The sequence below is a fragment of the Papio anubis genome, chromosome 5, assembly GCF_008728515.1.
Source record: "Papio anubis isolate 15944 chromosome 5, Panubis1.0, whole genome shotgun sequence".
Lineage (NCBI taxonomy): Eukaryota > Metazoa > Chordata > Mammalia > Primates > Cercopithecidae > Papio > Papio anubis.
This window is the reverse complement of record NC_044980.1, coordinates 45,016,480-45,039,582: the sequence shown is the minus strand read 5'-3', so window position 1 is coordinate 45,039,582 and position 23,103 is coordinate 45,016,480. Positions and strand designations below refer to the sequence as shown.

The following is a 23,103-nucleotide window of genomic DNA, read 5'->3' as shown; positions in this document are numbered from 1 at the left end:
ATAACAGAGTGCAACTATTTCTCTAGTAATTGAACATGTACCTACAATCTCTTGAACAACGAAACAATAAAAATTCTCCACCACAGCATGTACTCTGAGTCTAAGAATTCTGGGTGATGTCCATTCCTCTACGAAGTTCTTCAGTATACTCTCTTGACATTCTGCCATATATCATTTAAAAATTAAGTTAATCACCCTCAATAAGCCCTGTTTTAAAAAGAGGGATAAATGAAGAGGAAAGAAGGAAACTTGTTAAGATACATAAGTATGCACAAGACAATACAAGAGAAACAATGTGTTTGGATGTCAAGGCTCTCCTTTCTACAAGTGGCCACCAGGTCACTGTTGGCATCTATGGCCATATGCCCTCAGCTAACACCTCTGCTAGTCAGGGTTTTACCTTGTGAGATGACCCAATATTCATTCCTGACAGAAAAATGTCCTCGATAATCTATTTGTGTGAGCATGCCATGGTCATTGTTAATTTCTTTCATTTTAAAAAAATAGACTCTATTTTTTGAGCAGTTTTAGCTTTGTGGAAAGATCGAGCAGAAAGTACAGAGTTCTCACCTTTATCCCACCCCCAGTTTACATTAGGGTTCACTCTTTGTGTGGTACAGGTCTATGAGTTTTGCAAAATGCATAATGTCAAGTACCCATCATTACATTATTACCAAAGTATTTTCAATCCCCTAAAAATCACCTATTTCAGAACTATTTATCTCCCTACCCATCCCCAAACCCCTGGCAACCACTGATCTTTTGTTGTTGTTGTTGTTACTTAGTTTTTATTTCATAATCATAAACTTAGCTCTGCAATCCAGCTAGGCATGGAAGGGAACAAGGAAAACGTGGAACCCAAAGGGAACTGCAGCGACAGCACAAAAATTCTAGGATACTGCACGCAAATGTGGTGGAGGGGTGCTCTCCTGAGCTACAGAAGGAACGATCTGGTGGTTAAAATAAAACACAAGTCAAACTCATTAGAATTGTCCACAGTCAGCAATGGTGATCTTCTTGCTGGTCTTGCCATTCCTGGACCCAAAGTGCTCCATGGCTTCCACAATGTTCATGCCTCCTTTCACCTTGCCAAAGGCCACATGGTTGCGTCCAACCACTCAGTCTTGGCAGTGCAGATGAAAAACTGGGAACCATCTGTGTTGGGTCCAGCATTTGCCATGTACAAGATGGCAGAACCTGTATGCTTTAGGATGAGGTTCTCATCATCAAATTTCTCCCCATAGATGGACTTGCCACCAGTGCCATTATGGCATGTGAAGTCACCACCCTGACACATAAACCCTGGAATAATTCTATGAAAGCAGGAACCCTTATAACCAAATCTTTTCTCTCCAGTGCTCAGAGCACGAAAGTTTTCTGCTGTCTTTGGAATCTTGTCTGCAAACAGCTTGAAGGAGACGCAGCCCAAGGGCTTGCCGTCGATGGTGATGTCGAATAACACGATGGGGTTGACCATGGCTGACAGTACAGGACTCCCAGTGGCGGCGGCGTCTGCAAAGATAACCACTGATCTTTTTACTGTCTTTATAGTTTTGCCTTTTCCAGAATGTCATATAGTTGAAATCACAGTATGTACCCTTTTCAGACTGGCTTCTTTCACTTAGCAAAATGTATTTGTCTTTTCTGTGTCTTTTTGTGGCTTGACAGTTTTTTCCTCTTATCACCGAATAATATTCCACTGTATGAATATACCAGTTTTAAGGTCAAAATTTACTACCCATGCAACAGTGTAGCCGCATTTTAAATTTTAAATTTTAAATTTTTGACTGTTCGTCTAAAGGTCTCATGTATCCTTAAAGCCAGATAGAAGTCTCTCATCATCTAATGAAGGATGGATCATAAAATGGAATACTGCTAAGAATCTCCCCTTGGGTATTAATTCTGCAAAAACCCAGAATCTCAGAGACAAGAGACAAGTATTTGGAGTGGATCATTAGATGTAATGAAAAAAGAAGTCACTTCAACATTCATAACAAAGATCAAAGATTGTTGTATTTTTTATATTGGAGACACCAGACAAGTTTATACTTAGTTACTAGCTCAGAAGATACACCACCACATCCTCTAGCATGAGTACAACCTTTTAAGCCATTGTTTCCAGCTGGCACTGTGATTGAGTCTTTAATAAAATATTCGCCATTCTATAATAATAATTTTGGTCAGTGATAGGATACATGGTGGACCGGGTAAATCCAAGAAATACTACTCATTTGTTATACAACAAACTCTTTGAATACAAGCAATGTAGAACAGGATATTATGGCAGTATGTACAAAGCACTCAATGTACCAATGGAGAGTGGTGATCAGAGAAACATGATGTCAGGTAAAGCAAATGTAATTCAAGGATAAATGTAGATTCCATTTACAAAATTCCCTGTTGCCTTTATCATAGGGGAGCACCAGTAAAATCAATGAGTCTTACAAAAGGTGACTGTTTATTCACCCAGGATATGTTATTGTGTGCTTAGCCTTGGTCCTTGTTGCTTGTATGTTGGACACCCAATAGTCTTGACAGCTAAATGGGCTTTGGTAAGGGACAGTGATAAAGTTCAACATGTTGCTAAACCTATGTGTATTCTCTACTACTAGCACCAATGTTGCTGTTTATTAGCCTTCTGAGCAAGCAATGTAGTGCCTGGTTAAAGAGGTTGTTTCATACCCTCATATCTATTTGATAACCTTCCTGATGATAGTTTGGTGAGCATTCATATTAAGCACAAATATTCTTACACTTTGGCTCATTTTCTGTGGTTCATCTACGTATTTTTTCCCCAAAACTCATTGTCACCAGTCCTACAATCTGTCCTTCCACGTCCCTAATAATCTTTTTTTTTTTTTAAGGGAGTTTTGCTCTGTTGCCCAGGCTGGAGTGCAGTGGCGCAATTTTGGCTCACTGTAACTTCTGCCTCCCGGATTCAAGAGATTCTCCTGCTTCAGCCTCCCAAGTAGCTGGGACTACTGGCGCACACCACCACACCTGGCTAATTTTCATATTTTTGGTAGAGATGGAATTTCACCATGTTAGCCAGGCTGGTTTCGAACTCCTGACTTCAGGCGATCCACCTGTCTTGTCCTCCCAAAGTTCTGGGATTACAGGTGTGAGCCACCAGGCCTAGCCCCGAGTCCCTAATTATCTAGACAACTTATTAGCTGCCACATATGAATCAATAACATCTCTTCTTCTAGACATCATGGACAACCAATTACATAGGCTGAATTTCTTTTAAAATTGCATTCACGTAGGTTATAATGCATAAGCAATCTACTTTTGGCTGTTACCATGATGTTGTACAGTAACTTCTGTAAATCAGGCTGAATTTTTCCCTCACTAATCAACTGGCCATAGAGAACTTCCCATGAAGACATTGGTATAGATTCTATTATTCCTTCCTGCTGATGAAGCAGGATAGTTAATTGGAAAACACTTATTTCATGATAAGCAGCTCAGTGGTCATTTTTTTTTTTTTTTCCATTGGTAGGACTTCAGTTTCTACAATGGTCCAGGATCAATCAGGAGTTGTTTAAAGAAAACATTTATTTTGTAAAAGAAAGAAGCATTTTGTTCCAAATCCTAAGAACCATAGTAGTGGTGTGTCAGGTTCTATTGCATCTGGATATAAAAACAAAGGGGCACAATATTCCTGACCAGTTGGAAATTATTATCTTGATCTCAATCCCATCAAAAGGTGGCAGCATGACAAGTCATAAAGTAAAAGGACCAGGTGATAAAATGAGGTCTCCAAAATCCAAAGCATCAAAGTTCTCGATTAGTGGTCAGGGCTGCAAAGTGCCATAATTTTTCACTTTGGAAGGCATATCTTGACCCTTCAAGGAAGGTGTGTCCCAGACATTAGCAAAAATAATATATTTTATTTATATTTCTAACAAAGTATGTTAGAAGATTACCCGGCAAGCAAGGGCAACCATAAGATTTTAAATCAAAGAGAATATCAATAGAAATGATCATAATAAAAATTAACATAATGTAACTCTAATGCAAGAAAACGAATTACTCAGCGTGAAGCTAATAACGAGAGAACTATTGGAAAATTCATATTGACAAGTCCATATATTATGATGCATAATTAATCATGTTAGATTATCCTAGTTAAGATGTGCTTGGTTGAAAGAAATAGAAAACCTTACTAACATAGTGACATAACATAGTGACATAACATAGTGATATTTGATTTTCACTCAACAAGAAGTCTTAAGACAGTTGGTCCCAAGAGTTTGCTTGGTATCTCGGTAGTGTCTTGAAAACCTAGTTTCTTTTCATTCTTCTTTTTTTTTTTAATCTTACACATTTTTGAGTTTATTCTAGAAAAATAAAAATGTATAAAGATCTAGTTAGACTACTGTGGTCAGTAAGAATAGGCTAAATAATTTATAGTAAATTCATTTGATATTATGTATACATTAATGCTGAAATATTTGACACAGAAAGATATTCACCATTTAAATTCAAAAAGCAACTTAAGTGGAGGGTAAAAACAGTATAATCAGGATAAGCAAGTAAAATAAAATGTGTACTGAGAGTAGACTGAGAAAGTCTACGAAGATATACAGCAAAGCATGATCAACCTTCTCCTTTTTGCTTACCTATAATTCTACAATGTGTGTATATTACCTGTTTGCTTTTAATAGTTCTTTGACTTAATTTATAGAGTTCTATGCTCTTATTATCAGTTTCTTGATTTTACCTGAGTCCTAGAGTTCTTAGCTGTTTTTAGTATCCTTTACTTTAAAGCTCTGTCACCACTAATTTCCTGGCAATTCAGTAATAATTACATTAAGGTAATAACCCTCTGAACCAATTTTATAAGCAAATAGATAAAATTTATATCTTTATTCCAATAGATAATTCCTGCATTTCTACAATGTGCATATATTACCTGTATATTGTTTGTTTTCAATAGGAGTTCATGGAATTTGAAATCAGTAGAAAAATCCTCATTACAAAACAACAGCATTTTAATTGAATTTTCTAAGTGATCATTTCCAGTTGTTTAAATGCACCTGTTCAAATCAAAGTTCATCATTTTGTTTGGAACAACTTTTGTTTGAGAATCAAATGGTCATGTAATTGAGAAAGCAAATAAGCATATAATGACAGAAAAGTAAGTGGCAAAATAATCACAATCTTTGTTCCACGGGCTACTGCAGTACAATAAATAAAATGATAGTTAACCAAAAACACCTTTATTTTCTTCTTCAAAGAAGAAGTTCTTTTCTTCTTTTTCCAGGATAATCATGATTAACTTACAAAAATGGGTACACATCTTCAAAGCACTTCCCTTTAACGGGAAACTTAGCTTTATGGGATTTAAACATTAGAAGGTGGGGAAAAAAATTCCATTTTCTTGTCGTTAAAAGACAAAACAGAATCTAGCGTAAGTCAAGGAACTCATTCACACTTCAGGTCCTTCTCCTCCAGGAACCAGCATTGTTATATTATTTCCATTTAGCAAAATCTGATCTAATTTAGTAATCCTTCTTCCTTCTGGTGTGATTTCAAACTCAGTGACATCTTGCTGTACCATATTGACAAAGTCATCAAATCCTAGAAGAGTACCAACAATTTCTTTATCACTCTTCATCACAATGTGAATTCTTGATCCTATACATTTGTCCACAAACTCTAACGATAGCAGCTGTGACGGGTTGGTAGTAGCGTCAGCCGCCATGGCTATGCCGGAAGTGCTTTTTTCATTCTTAAACTCTGCCTTCCTCAAGGTGCTCAATTTCATCATGAGGCCCAGTTATTTGTAAATAGCTGCTACAGCTCTAGATAAGCCCACATTTATTTAAAATTTTCCAAACTAGAAAGGTAGAGAAAGGACAAAAAATCCTTCTCTGATATAGCCTTCTTTTTTCTTAGGGGTAAAATCTTTCCCATAAGTTCTCAACATATTTTCTCTTATATCTCAGAGGTCAAATTTAGATCAGAGATCTGCCTCTAAAACAATCGCAAGCAAAGGGGAAATAATATTATATGATAAGCTCAGACCCCTTCATGATTCATCAGTTAAGACTCAGGTTCTAGACATTAACAGCGATCTGTTATCAAGGAGGAGTGGGAAAGAGCCATTGGATAGGCAGCAAGAGATTTTGCCTCAATCATATTTTTTTGTGAATACAATTTTACTGATAATTAAGAGTAGGAAGGGTTCATTCTGTTCCCTAGCTCTGTAATCTATTTAATGATTTTCATGATATAATCTGAAATAATCTCACTAGGATCTTTTCTAAAAAATTAAATTGATTGATGACAAATTAGTTTTTGTTTGTTTGCTTTTTGTTTTGTTTTTTCAAGACGAGATCTCACTCTGTCACCTGCCAGCATGCCCGTCTACTTTTTGTATTGTTTTTAGTAGACATGGGGTTTCACCATGTTAGCCAGGCTGGTCTCAGTCTCCTGACCTCAAGTGATCTGCCCACCTCGGCCTCCCAAAGTGCTGGGATTACAGGCATGAACCAACACATGCCACCAACGAGATAGTTTTTAATAGAGCTACTATGAGCTATTCTATTAATTGCTCTCAAATCTTGCAGAGATAGGCAAAAGATAAGCTTGAACTGGTCAGGAAATTGAGTGTATGAGACAAGTTATAATGTCATGTGGCCAGGCGTGGTGGCTCATGTCTGTAATCCCAGCACTTAGGGAAACTGAGGTGGGCAGATCATGAGGTCAGGAGTTCAAGACCAGCCTGGCCAATATGGTGAAATCCCGTTTCTACTAAAAATACAAAAATTAGTGGGGCATGGTGGCGCCCACCTGTAGTCCCAGCTACTTGGGAGCCTGAGGCAGCAGAATTGCTTGAACCCTGAAGGCGGAGGTTGCAGTAAGCTGAGATGGTGCCACTGCATCCTGCCTGGGCAACAAAGCAAGACTGTCTCTTACCAAAAAAAAAAAAAAAATTTTTTTTAAAGGTCATGATAAACACCTTTGTTAGCCTCTGATCTTATAATAATTATCACACACACACAAACCAAACACCACACATAGAGGAAACAGTAAAAGATTAAAGGACACAGCTAAAACTACATTTGTATTATTACTTCCCAAAGTTCTAAAATTATGAGAAGGGACTATTGAATCTTTAAAAAATATTGATTATCCAACACTTTGTAATAACCAGTGTAATTTCATTGAAGGCTACTGAACATGGACATATTCCTATAATTTTTCTGTTATGGTGTCTGATTTGTGAAAGGAACAAAATTAAACACAGTTCCTTGGCATTTTTTCCCTCTTTCACTCTACTCATTGGCATATGTGCTATGTATGTTTATTGTAAAATAGGAATAAGATTCAGAGGTCAAGAATCAAAGTGAGTCAGAGTAGGAAAAGCCACACTTAAGTGGAACAGAAGGGCAGAGGTTGTCAAATCCCAAAATTAAAGGGTAAATTTAAACACAAGTAGAAATGGTTCAAAAGCTAAGGGGATCCTCATAGTTCATGAAAAGCAAGTATTCACACAGGTAGCAGACTCTAATCTGCTGCAAGCCAATGTGCTATTCTCTTTGTGTTATTTATATCCCTCAGAACACCTCAAAGTTCCCAAGAGCAGCCAGTATTTAACTCTAAACTATATCATATATATGATATATTTATTATATATATGATATATATTTATTATTATTATTATTATTATTTTGAGACAGAGTTTTGCTCTTGTTGCCCAGGCTGGAGTACAATGGCTCTATCTCGGCTCACCACAACCTCTGCCTCCCGGATTCAAGTGATCCTCCTGCCTCAGCCTCTTGAGTAGCTGGGATTACAAGCATGTGCTACCATGCCGGTTAATTTTGTATTTTTAATAGAGATGGGGTTTCTCCATGTTGGTCAGGCTGGTCTTGAACTCCTGTTCTCAGGTGATCCGCCTGCCTTGGCCTCCCAAAGTGCTGGGATTATAGGTGTGAGCCAATGTGCCCAGCCAACTATATCATATTTCAATTGTGTGGTGATAGCCCTCATCAAAAGAAGTATTCATTACGGTCAGTGTACTCTGCTTATTTACCACTGAAGCTTAACACAAAATTGTTGAAATAAACATGCATATTGAAGTACTCAGCTAGCTTTTGAGGCAATACAGGTTTCTAGATTTACTCATTTTTTGAACTGTACACACATGTTCATGTGTGTCATGATAAACCCATGTGTGTGCATATCTTTATTAAATATTATATTTCTTTTTTACTTTTGTTATTATTATTGAGAAAGGGTCTCACTCTCTCACCCAGGCTGGAGTGCAGTGGCACAATCTCAGCTGACTTCAGCCTTGTTCTCCCAAAGCCCTAGATCCTGTAACATAACAGAATATGTATGTTTCTACTTTGTGCAATATTGAAGCAGGAATACTAGATAGAACGGTCATCTTTTCCTATTGCATTTATTTCGGTGTGGAAAAATATAATAATTGGCTTCAGTCACTAAGTCTATTTCATTCAAGAATATTTAAATATAATCCAAAACATCTTAAGTACATTTTGTGATACAAAAGGATCGTATCTTCTATTTGGAAATATAAAATCCCAGGGTCCCACAGTTTAAGTATACTTTCCAGGGGTATGTATAAAACAAGAATCCCACTTCACAAAGTTAATAGAAAAAATTTATACTAATTGTATAATTAGAAGGAGAGGCTACTGATGGAGGATAAAGTGGAAATTTTCACATACTGCTAATTACATTTTAATGAAGTAAGAACAAAATTGGAAATAGTATCCTATAAAACTTCTGAAATGAAATTATAGTTTGTCTCTGTCTCTCTCTCTCTTTTTTTTTATTTCTTGAGATAGAGTTTCACTCTTGTTGCCCAGGCTGGAGTGCAATGGCACTATCTCAGCACAATGCAACCTTCACCTCTCGGGTTTAAGCGATTCTTTTGCCTCAGCCTCCCGAGTAGCTGGGATTACAGGCATGCACCACCACGCCCAGCTATTTTTTTGTGTGTTTTTAGGGACCCACCATGCCTGGCTGTCTCCTTTTTTTAGAATTAGGAGAATGGATTTTTTCAACGCTAAACTGACTCTGTACTATGTTTTCAAGAAAGCAATATGGTGAAATGAAAGAGGCAGGATAGCATCTTTTGTTAGCTGGCATCTAGTTCTTTAAGTTCCATGAGTCTATTGTGTCCTCTCTACATCTCAAAAAGAAGAGAGAAGAAACCTGTATCTAATTAATGAAGCAGTTTCATTCAGCAAATGTAATTGTACCGCAGGCACATCTCAAATGAAAAATCTTGATCTTGGCTGTCATCTTCATTTTAAACTGGGACTGAATAACCGGTTTTGCCTCTCAAAATAATAGCCAGTGTCTCTTTCTCATTAAAAAATGTGATCTTTTGCTTGATTACCTAATTATGTCACCTGCACCTTACATGAGGCAGATAGAAGAGTCTTCCAGTCTGCCTGAGCAGATCTACCAAAGTAGACTGCACGTACAAATTACCTGGGGATCCTGATAAACTGCAGATTCTGAGTCTGCTTTTGAACAAGCCCTCAAGTCAAGCTGATGGTATTGGTCCCAGAATCCCTCATTGTGTAGCAAAGTATTAGAATCAAAAAGTGGGCAAGTATAAGGCTGGGCCCGGTGGCTCACGCCTGTAATCCCAGCACTTTGGGAGGCCAAGGCGGGTGGATCACCTGAGGTCAGGAATTCAAGACCAGCCTGGCCAACATGGTGAAACCCTGCCTCTACTAAAAATACAAAAAATTAGCCAGGTGTGGTGGCATGCACCTGTAATCCCAGCTACTCAGAAGGCTGAGGCAGAAGAATTGCTTGAACCTGGGAGGCAGATGTTGCAGTGAGCCAAGATCAAGCCACTGTACTCCAGCCTGGGTTCCAATATGGGCAACAAGAGTGAAACTCCATTTAAAAAAAAAAAAAAGGGCAAGTATAAACACGGAAATATGGACAATTGTAAGCAATATTAGAGAACTGCAGAAAACAATTTTTTAAGTGGTGTGTTTAACCTATTTAGAATAAAACCCATTAGGGTCCTAGGAATTTCTGGAACTGCTTTACTTGTGAGAAACATGATCCTAAGATGCCCATTTGTTTATCAGTACATCAATTTTCTCCTTCTTAAATTGGTATAATTATTTTCTTCCAAGAAGTCTAGCACATTTTTGTTGTTGTCATTGAAAGAGGGCATATAAGGGTTATGGCTGCTATTTGGAGAAATGCATTAGAAAATAAAAAGCTTGAAAAAGTCATATATTACTGAGAAAAAAGTTGAATGAAAATAAGAAAGATTAAATTGAAATAAATAATGAGTCAGTAAGGTATGCACTGTTAAACACTTGATGAGATTTCCCGAGTATTGACATGCTGATAACTTGAAGTAACAATGGGAGAAAAGGTCAATCTGAATTCTTAAAATGTTGAAGGCTGGGAATAAGAAGTAATATATCATAGAATCTGATACTAAAATTTTTATTTATTTTATGGGAGAAAAAGGGAGACTAACAGACAATAGGAATAGGAAAGAATTAATAGAAATAGCAAAAAGAAGTGTATCTGCAATTATTAATATAATACAAGAGGAAATTGTGTAGAGCTATTTAAAGAAAGATTGATAAAATTTAGATTTATAGAGAAATATCCTAATAAAGACATTATTTGTAATCAACTGTTCATAATTATTATGTAATTCTGACAGTTTTTAGGATATAAACATAAGGCAGAATGATCTAATATAAAATGTATAAATGGGACAACATATAATTTTGCTTAGGAAATTGAATAAATAAAGTAGTGATTGAGGATTTGCATTAATACAAAATTTTAAAAAATGGTTTACATTTTGTTTGAAATGGATGATAAATAGGAAAATAGTAATTTAGTACATTGAGTAATTTAGTACCTTTGTCACCAAAGAAATATAAATTGAAACAATAAGATGTCTTCTCACATCTTTGCCAGATTTGTAGGTATAAAAACAGTGGTAGCTGTATTGGTTAGAGAACAGAAACATGACACTTTCATATATGGCTGATTAGAGCACAAATTGGTGTCATTATTTCTGAGATGTAATTTGAGAATATGTACCATCAGCCTCAAAGATGATTATGACCACGATTCACCACTTTCTTGGAAATCATAATTAATGCATGTATAGATTGATATTTACTGTAGTATTACTTAACATAGTGAGTTGAGTACAACCTTCACTTCCAAAAAACATGAGGTAGGGGCGAATTAATTAAATATACAATAACAACGAGCTATAACAAAATGCAGTTACTTAAAAGCACATTTATAAGACTATTAATGGCAATAAATGTGATTTGATATAATGTTTTCAAAAATTAGGGAATTCTATTCCTAGCATTGTGGTAGACTAGATTTGCTGAATCACTATCCTGCTATATAAACTCTACAAATACCAGATAAAATGTACATGTCATTTTTCAAAAGTATATTACTGACTTGAATAGAAATTAAGGTGAGCCGCATAGGCCAAGCATAAGGAGAATACATAAATCCAGAGAGGTATGCAGACTCCCAAACCAGGACTTCCAGACTTCCATATGGAAACCCAGACTTCCATAAGGACAGTCCTGGCCCTAGTACCCTGAGCTTCAATTTTTATGACCGCCTGGCATATGGGAGAATGTGATACAAAACCTAGTGCCTGCTCAGTATAATAGTCTTACAGGAGAAAACTGCTGAAAGCCAGAGATACGAAGGACTATAATTTCAGTGAAAGAATAAACTAGATAAAAACCTGTTCCTCAGGGGGAGACAACCACGAAATTTTCCTGCCTCAAACTCGGCGCTATTTAGAGGAAAAATTACAAGGCCATCTTCACATGAATTTGTGGTTTAAATTTTCACTGTTAGTATAATTTCAAAAAAAGCCACACATCAAACTGTTAATTTATTTTGTAGTTATCACATGTTGGTATTACCTCCAAACACAAGACAAAGGCAAAGTGTCTTCGGAGAAACCCACATTCACCCCATGTCTCAAAGAATGGCCACAGGTAAAATTTCACCCAAAATGAGGAAAAAGTAAGACTCTTAAAAAACTCATGAGGAAATAAACATCATGAGCAGAAACAGAATTATGCCCATAAAGACTTCAGATATTAGAATGATTATATAACTATAAAAGCTATGTTTAATATGTTTAAAAACTCAATGAGGTGTGCCAGGAATATAAATGTGAGACGGTGTATGTATCTTATATTAAGCAGATTGAAACTGAATTTAAGAGATCTTTTAGAAACAAAAAACATAATGAAAATTAAAAACTCAATGGACAGGTTAAACACAATATTGGATAGATCTAAAAAGAAAATAAGTGACTTGGAAGTTAGACCAAAATATGTGAAATAGAGTTTGAAAAATTAAAGTATCTAATCAGATATGCAAAAGAAAAAATGAATTTGGGAAAGGTTATATTTAAGGTTATATTAAATATCTGAGGGTTTTTCATCATTGGAATTCATTAATGTTCAAGGAAACCTGGAGGGGGGCGGAGCAAGATGGCCGAATAGGAACAGCTCCAGTCTCCAACTCCCAGCGCCAGCGACACAGAAGACCGGTGATTTCTGCATTTTCAACTGAGGTACTGGGTTCATCTCACTGGGGAGTGCCGGACGATCGGTGCTGGTCAGCTGCTGCAGCCCGACCAGCGAGAGCTGAAGCAGGGCGAGGCATCGCCTCACCTGGGAAGCGCAAGGGGGAAGGGAATCCCTTTTCCTAGCCAGGGGAACTGAGACACACAACACCTGGAAAATCGGGTAACTCCCACCCCAATATTGCACTTTAAGCAAACAGGCACACCAGGAGATCATATCCCACACCTGGCCGGGAGGGTCCCATGCCCACGGAGCCTCCCTCATTGCTAGCACAGCAGTCTGTGATCTACTGGCAAGGCAGCAGCGAGGCTGGGGGAGGGGCGCCCGCCATTGCTGAGGCTTAAGTAGGTAAACAAAGCTGCTGGGAAGCTCCAACTGGGTGGAGCTCACAGCAGCTCAAGGAAACCTGCCTGTCTCTGTAGACTCCACCTCTGGGGACAGGGCACAGCTAAACAACAACAACAACAAAAAGCAGCAGAAACGTCTGCAGACACAAACGACTCTGTCTGACAGCTTTGAAGAGAGCAGTGGATCTCCCAACATGGAGGTTGAGATCTGAGAAGGGACAGACTGCCTGCTCAAGTGGGTCCCTGACCCCTAAGTAGCCTAACTGGGAGACATCCCCCACTAGGGGCAGTCTGACACCCCACACCTCACAGGGTGGAGTACACCCCTGAGAGGAAGCCTCCAAAGCAAGAATAAGACAGGTACACTCACTGTTCAGCAATATTCTATCTTCTGCAGCCTCTGCTGCTGACACCCAGGCAAACAGGGTCTGGAGTGGACCTCAAGCAATCTCCAACAGACCTACAGCTGAGGGTCCTGACTGTTAGAAGGAAAACTATCAAACAGGAAGGACACCTACACCAAAACCCCATCAGTACATCACCATCATCAAAGACCAGAGGCAGATAAAACCACAAAGATGGGGAAAAAGCAGGGCAGAAAAGCTGGAAATTCAAAAAACAAGAGCGCATCTCCCCCGGCAAAGGAGCGCAGCTCATCGCCAGCAACGGATCAAAGCTGGACGGAGAATGACTTTGACGAGATGAGAGAAGAAGGCTTCAGTCCATCAAATTTCTCAGAGCTAAAGGAGGAATTACGTACCCAGCGCAAAGAAACTAAAAATCTTGAAAAAAAAGTGGAAGAATTGACGGCTAGAGTAATTAATGCAGAGAAGGTCATAAACGAAATGAAAGAGATGAAAACCATGACACGAGAAATACGTGACAAATGCACAAGCTTCAGTAACCGACTCGATCAACTGGAAGAAAGAGTATCAGCGATTGAGGATCAAATGAATGAAATGAAGCGAGAAGAGAAACCAAAAGAAAAACGAAGAAAAAGAAATGAACAAAGCCTGCAAGAAGTATGGGATTATGTAAAAAGACCAAATCTACGTCTGATTGGGGTGCCTGAAAGTGAGGGGGAAAATGGAACCAAGTTGGAAAACACTCTTCAGGATATCATCCAGGAGAACTTCCCCAACCTAGTAGGGCAGGCCAACATTCAAATCCAGGAAATACAGAGAACGCCACAAAGATACTCCTCGAGAAGAGCAACTCCAAGACACATAATTGCCAGATTCACCAAAGTTGAAATGAAGGAAAAAATCTTAAGGGCAGCCAGAGAGAAAGGTCGCGTTACCCACAAAGGGAAGCCCATCAGACTCACAGCAGATCTCTCGGCAGAAACTCTACAAGCCAGAAGAGAGTGGGGGCCAATATTCAACATTCTTAAAGAAAAGAATTTTAAACCCAGAATTTCATATCCAGCCAAACTAAGTTTCATAAGTGAAGGAGAAATAAAATCCTTTACAGATAAGCAAATGCTTAGAGATTTTGTCACCACTAGGCCTGCCTTACAAGAGACCCTGAAGGAAGCACTCAACATGGAAAGGAACAACCGGTACCAGCCATTGCAAAAACATGCCAAAATGTAAAGACCATCGAGGCTAGGAAGAAACTGCATCAACTAACGAGCAAAATAACCAGTTAATATCATAATGGCAGGATCAAGTTCACACATAACAATCTTAACCTTAAATGTAAATGGACTAAATGCTCCAATTAAAAGACACAGACTGGCAAACTGGATAAAGAGTCAAGACCCATCAGTCTGCTGTATTCAGGAGACCAATCTCACATGCAGAGACATACATAGACTCAAAATAAAGGGATGGAGGAAGATTTACCAAGCAAATGGAGAACAAAAAAAAGCAGGAGTTGCAATACTAGTCTCTGATAAAACAGACTTTAAACCATCAAAGATCAAAAGAGACAAAGAAGGCCATTACATAATGGTAAAAGGATCAATTCAACAGGAAGAGCTAACTATCCTAAATATATATGCACCCAATACAGGAGCACCCAGATTCATAAAGCAAGTCCTTAGAGACTTACAAAGAGACTTAGACTCCCATACAATAATAATGGGAGACTTCAACACTCCACCGTCAACATTAGACAGATCAACGAGACAGAAAGTTAACAAGGATATCCAGGAATTGAACTCAGCTCTGCAGCAAGCAGACCTAATTGACATCTATAGAACTCTCCACCGCAAATCAACAGAATATACATTCTTCTCAGCACCACATCTCACTTATTCCAAAATTGACCACATAGTTGGAAGTAAAGCACTCCTCAGCAAATGTACAAGAACAGAAATTATAACAAACTGTCTCTCAGACCACAGTGCAATCAAACTAGAACTCAGGACTAAGAAACTCAATCAAAACCGCTCAACTACATGGAAACTGAACAACCTGCTCCTGAATGACTACTGGGTACATAACAAAATGAAGGCAGAAATAAAGATGTTCTTTGAAACCAATGAGAACAAAGATACAACATACCAGAATCTCTGGGACACATTTAAAGCAGTGTGTAGAGGGAAATTTATAGCACTAAATGCCCACTAGAGAAAGCAGGAAAGGTCTAAAATTGACACTCTAACATCGCAATTAAAAGAACTAGAGAAGCAAGAGCAAACACATTCAAAAGCTAGCAGAAGTCAAGAAATAACTAAGATCAGAGCAGAACTGAAGGAGATAGAGACACAAAAAACCCTTCAAAAAATCAATGAATCCAGGAGTTGGTTTTTTGAAAAGATCAAAAAAATTGACAGATTGCTAGCAAGGCTAATAAAGAAGAAAAGAGAGAAGAATCAAATAGACGCAATAAAAAATGATAAAGGGGATATCACCACCGACCCCACAGAAATACAAACTACCATCAGAGAATACTATAAACACCTCTACGCAAATAAACTAGAAAACCTAGAAGAAATGGATAAATTACTGGACACATACACTCCCCCAGGACTAAACCAGGAAGAAGTTGAATCCCTGAATAGACCAATAGTAGGCTCTGAAATTGAGCCGATAATTAATAGCCTACCAACCAAAAAAAGTCCAGGACCAGATGGATTCACAGCTGAATTCTACCAGAGGTACAAGGAGGAGCTGCTACCATTCCCTCTGAAACTATTCCAATCAATAGAAAAAGAGGGAATCCTCCCTAACTCATTTTATGAGGCCAACATCATCCTGATACCAAAGCCTGGCAGAGACACAACAAAAAAAGAGAATTTTAGACCAATATCCCTGATGAACATCGATGCAAAAATCCTCAATAAAATACTGGCAAACCGTATTCAACAACACATCAAAAAGCTTATCCACCATGATCAAGTGGGCTTCATCCCTGGGATGCAAGGCTGGTTCAACATTCGCAAATCAATCAACATAATCCAGCATATAAACAGAACCAAAGACAAGAACCACATGATTATCTCAATAGATGCAGAAAAGGCTTTTGACAAAATTCAACAGCCCTTCATGCTAAAAACACTCAATAAATTCGGTATTGATGGAACGTACCTCAAAATCATAAGAGCTATTTATGACAAACCCACAGCCAATATCATACTGAATGGGCAAAAACTGGAAAAATTCCCTTTGAAAACTGGCACAAGACAGGGATGCCCTCTCTCACCACTCCTATTCAACATAGTGTTGGAAGTTCTGGCTAGGGCAATCAGGCAAGAGAAAGAAATCAAGGGTATTCAGTTAGGAAAAGAAGAAGTCAAATTGTCCCTCTTTGCAGATGACATGATTGTATATTTAGAAAACCCCATTGTCTCAGCCCAAAATCTCCTTAAGCTGATAAGCAACTTCAGCAAAGTCTCAGGATAGAAAATTAATGTGCAAAAATCACAAGCATTCTTATACACCAGTAACAGACAAACAGAGAGCCAAATCATGAATGAACTTCCATTCACAATTGCTTCAGAGAGAATCAAATACCTAGGAATCCAACTTACAAGGGATGTAAAGGACCTCTTCAAGGAGAACTACCAACCACTGCTCAGTGAAATAAAAGAGGACACAAACAAATGGAAGAACATACCATGCTCATGGATAGGAAGAATCAATATCGTGAAAATGGCCATACTGCCCAAGGTTATTTATAGATTCAATGCCATCCCCATCAAGCTACCAAGGAGTTTCTTCACAGAATTGGAAAAAACTGCTTTAAAGTTCATATGGAACCAAAAAAGAGCCCGCATCTCCAAGACAATCCTAAGTCAAAAGAACAAAGCTGGAGGCATCACGCTACCTGACTTCAAACTATACTACAAGGCTACAGTAACCAAAACAGCATGGTACTGGTACCAAAACAGAGATATAGACCAATGGAACAGAACAGAGTCCTCAGAAATAATACCACACATCTACAGCCATCTGATCTTTGACAAACCTGAGAGAAACAAGAAATGGGGAAAGGATTCCTTATTTAATAAATGGTGCTGGGAAAACTGGCTAGCCATAAGTAGAAAGCTGAAACTGGATCCTTTCCTTACTCCTTATACAAAAATTAATTCAAGATGGATTAGAGACTTAAATGTTAGACCTAATACCATAAAAATCCTAGAGGAAAACCTAGGTAGTACCATTCAGGACATAGGCATGGGCAAAGACTTCATGTCTAAAACACCAAAAGCAACGGCAGCAAAAGCCAAAATTGACAAATGGGATCTAATTAAACTAAAGAGCTTCTGCACAGCAAAAGAAACTACCATCAGAGTGAACAGGCAACCTACAGAATGGGAGAAAATTTTTGCAATCTACTCATCTGACAAAGGGCTAATATCCAGAACCTACAAAGAACTCAAACAAATTTACAAGAAAAAAACAAACAACCCCATCAAAAAGTGGGCAAAGGATATGAACAGACATTTCTCAAAAGAAGACATTCATACAGCCAACAGACATATGAAAAAATGCTCATCATCACTGGCCATCAGAGAAATGCAAATCAAAACCACAATGAGATACCATCTCACACCAGTTAGAATGGCGATCATTAAAAAGTCAGGAAACAACAGGTGCTGGAGAGGATGTGGAGAATTAGGAACACTTTTACACTGTTGGTGGGATTGTAAACTAGTTCAACCGTTATGGAAAACAGTATGGCGATTCCTCAAGGATCTAGAACTAGATGTACCATATGACCCAGCCATCCCATTACTGGGGATATACCCAAAGGATTATAAATCATGCTGCTATAAAGACACATGCACACGTATGTTTATTGCAGCACTATTCACAATAGCAAAGACTTGGAATCAACCCAAATGTCCATCAGTGACAGATTGGATTAAGAAAATGTGGCACATATACACCATGGAATACTATGCAGCCATAAAAAAGGATGAGTTTGCGTCGTTTGTAGGGACATGGATGCAGCTGGAAACCATCATTCTTAGCAAACTATCACAAGAACAGAAAACCAAACACCGCATGTTCTCACTCATAGGTGGGAACTGAACAATGAGATCACTTGGACTCAGGAAGGGGAACATCACACACCGGGGCCTATCATGGGGAGGGGGGAGGGGGGAGGGATTGCATTGGGAGTTATACCTGATGTAAATGACGAGTTGATGGGTGCAGCAGACCAACATGGCATAAGTATACATATGTAACAAACCTGCATGTTATGCACATGTACCCTACAACTTAAAGTATAATAATAATAAAGAAATTAAAAAAAAAAAAAAAAAAGGAAACCTGGAAAGTTTTCTAACACATTGAAAGAGCTTTAATTATAAGTTCCAAATTCTTCTTAGAAGAAGAGAAACAGCAGGCCCAGACATTTTTACTGGAGAGTTCTATCAAATATTTTCAAGAAATGGATTATTTCCATTTTATAAAAACAACTCCAGAATAAAACAAGGTCCTTTTGTTAGTTCATTTTATGAGTCAATACAACCTTGATACCAATGTTATCCAAGAAATGTGTAAGACAGGGAAATTAGACTCCAACTTTCCTCATGAACCTAAAGGCAAACATTTTGAATTTAAAAAAAAGTCAGCAAATTAAGTTTAGACATCTATAAAAAAAAGATATAGCATGAAAATTGTGTTTATTCCATGAATGCAAGGATTTCTAACAACAGAAAAAATCTATGTGTAATTCATCACATTAACAAGTTAAAGGAGGAAAAGCAAATCATCGTTGTAGGAGGGGCAAAAAGTAAATTCGATAAAACGTAATACTTAACTTTGACAAATCTTGTTTAGCAAACAAGAAATAGAAGAGCTTTCAGTGTTTGCTTGTAAATCAGAAACTATTCTTGGTCTTTCAAGCAGAGGTGATTTAATACAGGTGATTGATTACACACGTGATGGAAGCCAAACCAGGCTTGGTGAGTCAGCAACTCAAGAGCAAGAAGCCAGTACTGCCCCTGGGACTAGAAGGATAATGGGAGAAGGTGTTATCAGAGCCAAGAGGCCAGGACTTCAGGCAGGTTGCTAGAGCTGATGGGAATTGAGTCCACGGAGGGAGGGACTATCTGGTGGGAAGTAGCCCTACAGAAAAGAGGCAGGTTTTTATGGCATCCCTCACTCGATAGCTTGCTGGGAAACTGGAGGGCAAAGGAGACTGGGAAATAAATGTTATTTCCCTGAAACATGGAACAGAGTTGGAGAGTAATTCCGGAAGGATCTGGGGGCAAATTTGTCAGGACCCGAGACATGATTAAAGCAGGTAGGGAAAAGAGATGCTGGTCAAAGCAGGTAGCCTTTGCTGGTATTTCAAAGTCCTAGTTTTAAAACTCAGAGGTAGATACATTATTATCTTATTACTAATCAGATATTTTGTATGTATTTAATATATATTTATATATTACATATTTATACTTCAACACTTTTATGTACACTATAATCTCATTATTGTTTTCTATACTATTATATACAATATAGAAATACAGAAATATAGAAATGTACCTCTATTTGAAAGATAATTTGAATATGAGGCAAAAAGATACCCCCAAAGTAATGTATAGTTACATTACAAGAACTGAATTTAAGAAGGAAGAAGCAAATTGCAAGAGATAAGACCAAGCCTCTTTAGTAATGATCATTCGAAATCCAACTGGTATAAATTTAGGGACGCACAACTGGATTGCAATGTAACTAAGAAAGCTTGTGTGTCAATAACCATATTTATCCTATGTGAAGAAATGATAGTTTCATAGGAGAAGGTTAATTGGCAGGGAGTCTGTAAAAGAGAAGTTTGGATAGATGATTGAGCTACATACTTGTCAAATAATATCTAAAGATAAAAAGAGATCTAGTTCACAGAGGCAAATCTCTGATCTTTTTTTTTTTTGGATTAACAGAAAAAACATTGGAAGGGAATGTATTAAGATTTTAATAGTGACTATTTCTGCCAATGGTTACTGTTTTATTGTTTACTCTTTTCGGTATATTTACAATGTTTATTAATAAGTTTTTATTATTTAAAAATGAGAAAATAGCAATGAGGAATTCAGTAAAATAAAATTTTTCAAAATTGTGACTGCTATGATTATGAGCCAATTATGAAAGAAAGACACACAGATAGAAATAGTGTGATCAATCTTTCAATTTACTCAGGAATGAAGGATTTTCTGGATGGAGAATTTTTGTTGCTAAAATCAGGACAGTAGGGGACATATTGGGACTGTGGAAAAGCCCTACAGGGATTTATTTCCAAACTATGAATTTCTATCTTGGTCTAGAGACTTGACTGTCCTCATAAGTAGGTAGAATAGATGTGGTATTTCTGGAATGAGACTTAAAATCTTTACATAGCTTGCCCTATTAAAAGTAGACACGTTTGTGAGAGAATATCATATACTTTTGAAAGCTAATGTCTTAATTAATTTGCTGCGAGCAAAGCTCTTGAAGACTGTGATGTAACAGAGATTCCTAGGTATCAGTGAAGTTATGGAGATGACAAAAGGGAAGTTGAAAAAAGAAGTTGAGAGATAAGCATGGAAATCATTTTCCAACGTCATTTTTCTTCATTTTTCCAATCTCCATTTTCCTATATTGAGAAGTGAACATGTTTTCTAGAGATAAAGTTCTAGAAATGAACTCTGACATAGATATTTTAAAACCAATTTCAGAAACAAAATAATATGTGCACCTAGAATAGTTTTCTTTCTTTCTTTCTTTCTCCCCTCCCTTCCTCCCTCCCTTTCTTCCTTCCTTCCTTCCTTCCTTCCTTCCTTCCTTCCTTCCTTCCTTCCTTCCTTAATTCCTTCCTTTTCTTCCTTTCTTTCTCCTTTCTTTTTTTTTTTTTTTTTTTTTTTGACATGATCTCACTTTGTCACCCAGGCTGGAGTGCAGTGATGTGATCATAGCTTATGCAGCATCTCTCTCCTGGGCTCAAGCAATCCTCCCACCTCAGCTTCCAGAGTACCTGGGGCTCCAGGTGCATGCCACCATGCCAAGCTAAATGACTTGAATTTTCTTACATATCTTGGCCCTGTAGAGTGGTTCTCAACCTTGACTGCACAAGTCTATTACCTGAGAAAAGTTTTAAATAACCTAATGCTCAGGTCACTCCCTAGACTTTAGGGGTGGGACAAGCATTAATATTTTTTAACACTCTTAGAATTAACAGCCACTAATGTTGTAGCACTGCAATTCCTATAAAGAGTACAGATGTGAGTAGATTCGTTGCAGTATTGTTGTATGCATCTGTGTTCATGCTGCTGATAAAGCCATACCTGAGACTAGGCAATTTAGAAAAGAAAGAGGTGTAGTGGACTTACAGTTCCACATGAGTGGGGAGGTCTCACAATCATGGCAGAAGACAAGGAGGAACAAGTCACATCTTACATGGATGGCAGCAGGCAAAGAGAGAGCTTGTGCAGGGAAACTCCCATTTTTAAAATGATCAGATCTCATGAGACTTATCCACTAACACAAGAACAGCATGGGAAAGACCCATCCTCATGATTCAATTATCTCCCATTGCACCCCTCCCACAACATGTGGGAATTATGGGAGCTGCAAGATGAGATTTGGGTGTGGACATAGAGCCAAACCATATCAATTGTCATCATTCAAGGCAGATGAGTATGTAGAAATCTATCAGTTGTGAGGAATTGGACTAAGTTTAAGAGAGTAATAATTAAGACAGAAGAAATGTTTGGTCCTGCTTAAGGGCTAGGATAGATGAGGCACAACAGAATCATGTGAGGAGCTTTAAAAATGCCCAGGCCCTACTCTGTGTCAATTAAATCAGAATCCAGAATGTCTGCTTGAGTGTGTCTAGAGTATTGGTAAAAGGAAACAGTGATTTTGATGTGCAGCCAGTTAAGAACTGGTATCCTCAAGGATCATGATGTGACACAGCTGTTTCAGAAGGGTAAATCTCCATACTCCCACTTTAGAAGAGGAGAAAAGGCAAAATGACAAAACAATCAAGCAAAAGGGCTGGAAGAGCTGGTAGATAACAGGGTGTCAACTTGACTTAATTCAGCTATTTGGTAAAGATTAGCTGGAGTAAAATTTTACTTAAAGAAATGCCAGTTAGTCAAATGGGATGAATGTCCTTTTATGAAAACCATATCATGCTTTTTGAATGATCTGAGAAAGACTGGAAGCATTAGAGATGAAGTATATCCATTTGCTCAATGGGAAAAGCTTTGTTTTATTTTATTTACATAATGTGATATGCTTGGCCACCTGGAGTAGTGCCTGAAAGGGGATGTAAAATGGAAAATGTAGTCAGTGAGACTGATTAATAACCATGGGCAGAAAAATAGGCCAAGTGGAAAAACTTATTCATATAATTGCTTCATTTTGCTGACTGCAAAAGGATTTGTTTTGGAAGTGATTTCTGCTATTTAACCTAGTGGATTGATAGATCACAGAAAGGTCTTAGAAATGACATTACATAATTTTGTTCATAACATGAAATTAGCTTGAATAAACAAATGTAATCATTTTTTGTATCTACCTTCTACGACATTTGTCTTGAGAAATTGTTTTATAACACAAACAGTCACTGTGAAAGGAAGTAAAAAGATAACAGAGGGCTTTCATAATAATCATGGACTCAAGATTATCAAATTTTAAAAAGACGTACCTCATTTTCCTTTATTTAAAAATAAAACAAATGAGAGAAAACAGAAATAG

General features: G+C 37.7%; 2 pseudogenes across 1 annotated transcript; both read right to left on the bottom strand.

Annotated features, from left to right (window-relative positions):
* Positions 1-774: 774 nt before the first annotated feature.
* On the bottom strand, positions 775-2,880 carry LOC110743453 (annotated as a pseudogene).
* A 1,442-nt stretch (positions 2,881-4,322) lies between these two features.
* On the bottom strand, positions 4,323-5,843 carry LOC110743454 (annotated as a pseudogene). The gene has a single exon (XR_002522539.2). The product of XR_002522539.2 is annotated as a U6 snRNA-associated Sm-like protein LSm5 pseudogene (transcript).
* Between the last annotated feature and the right edge of the window lie 17,260 nt (positions 5,844-23,103).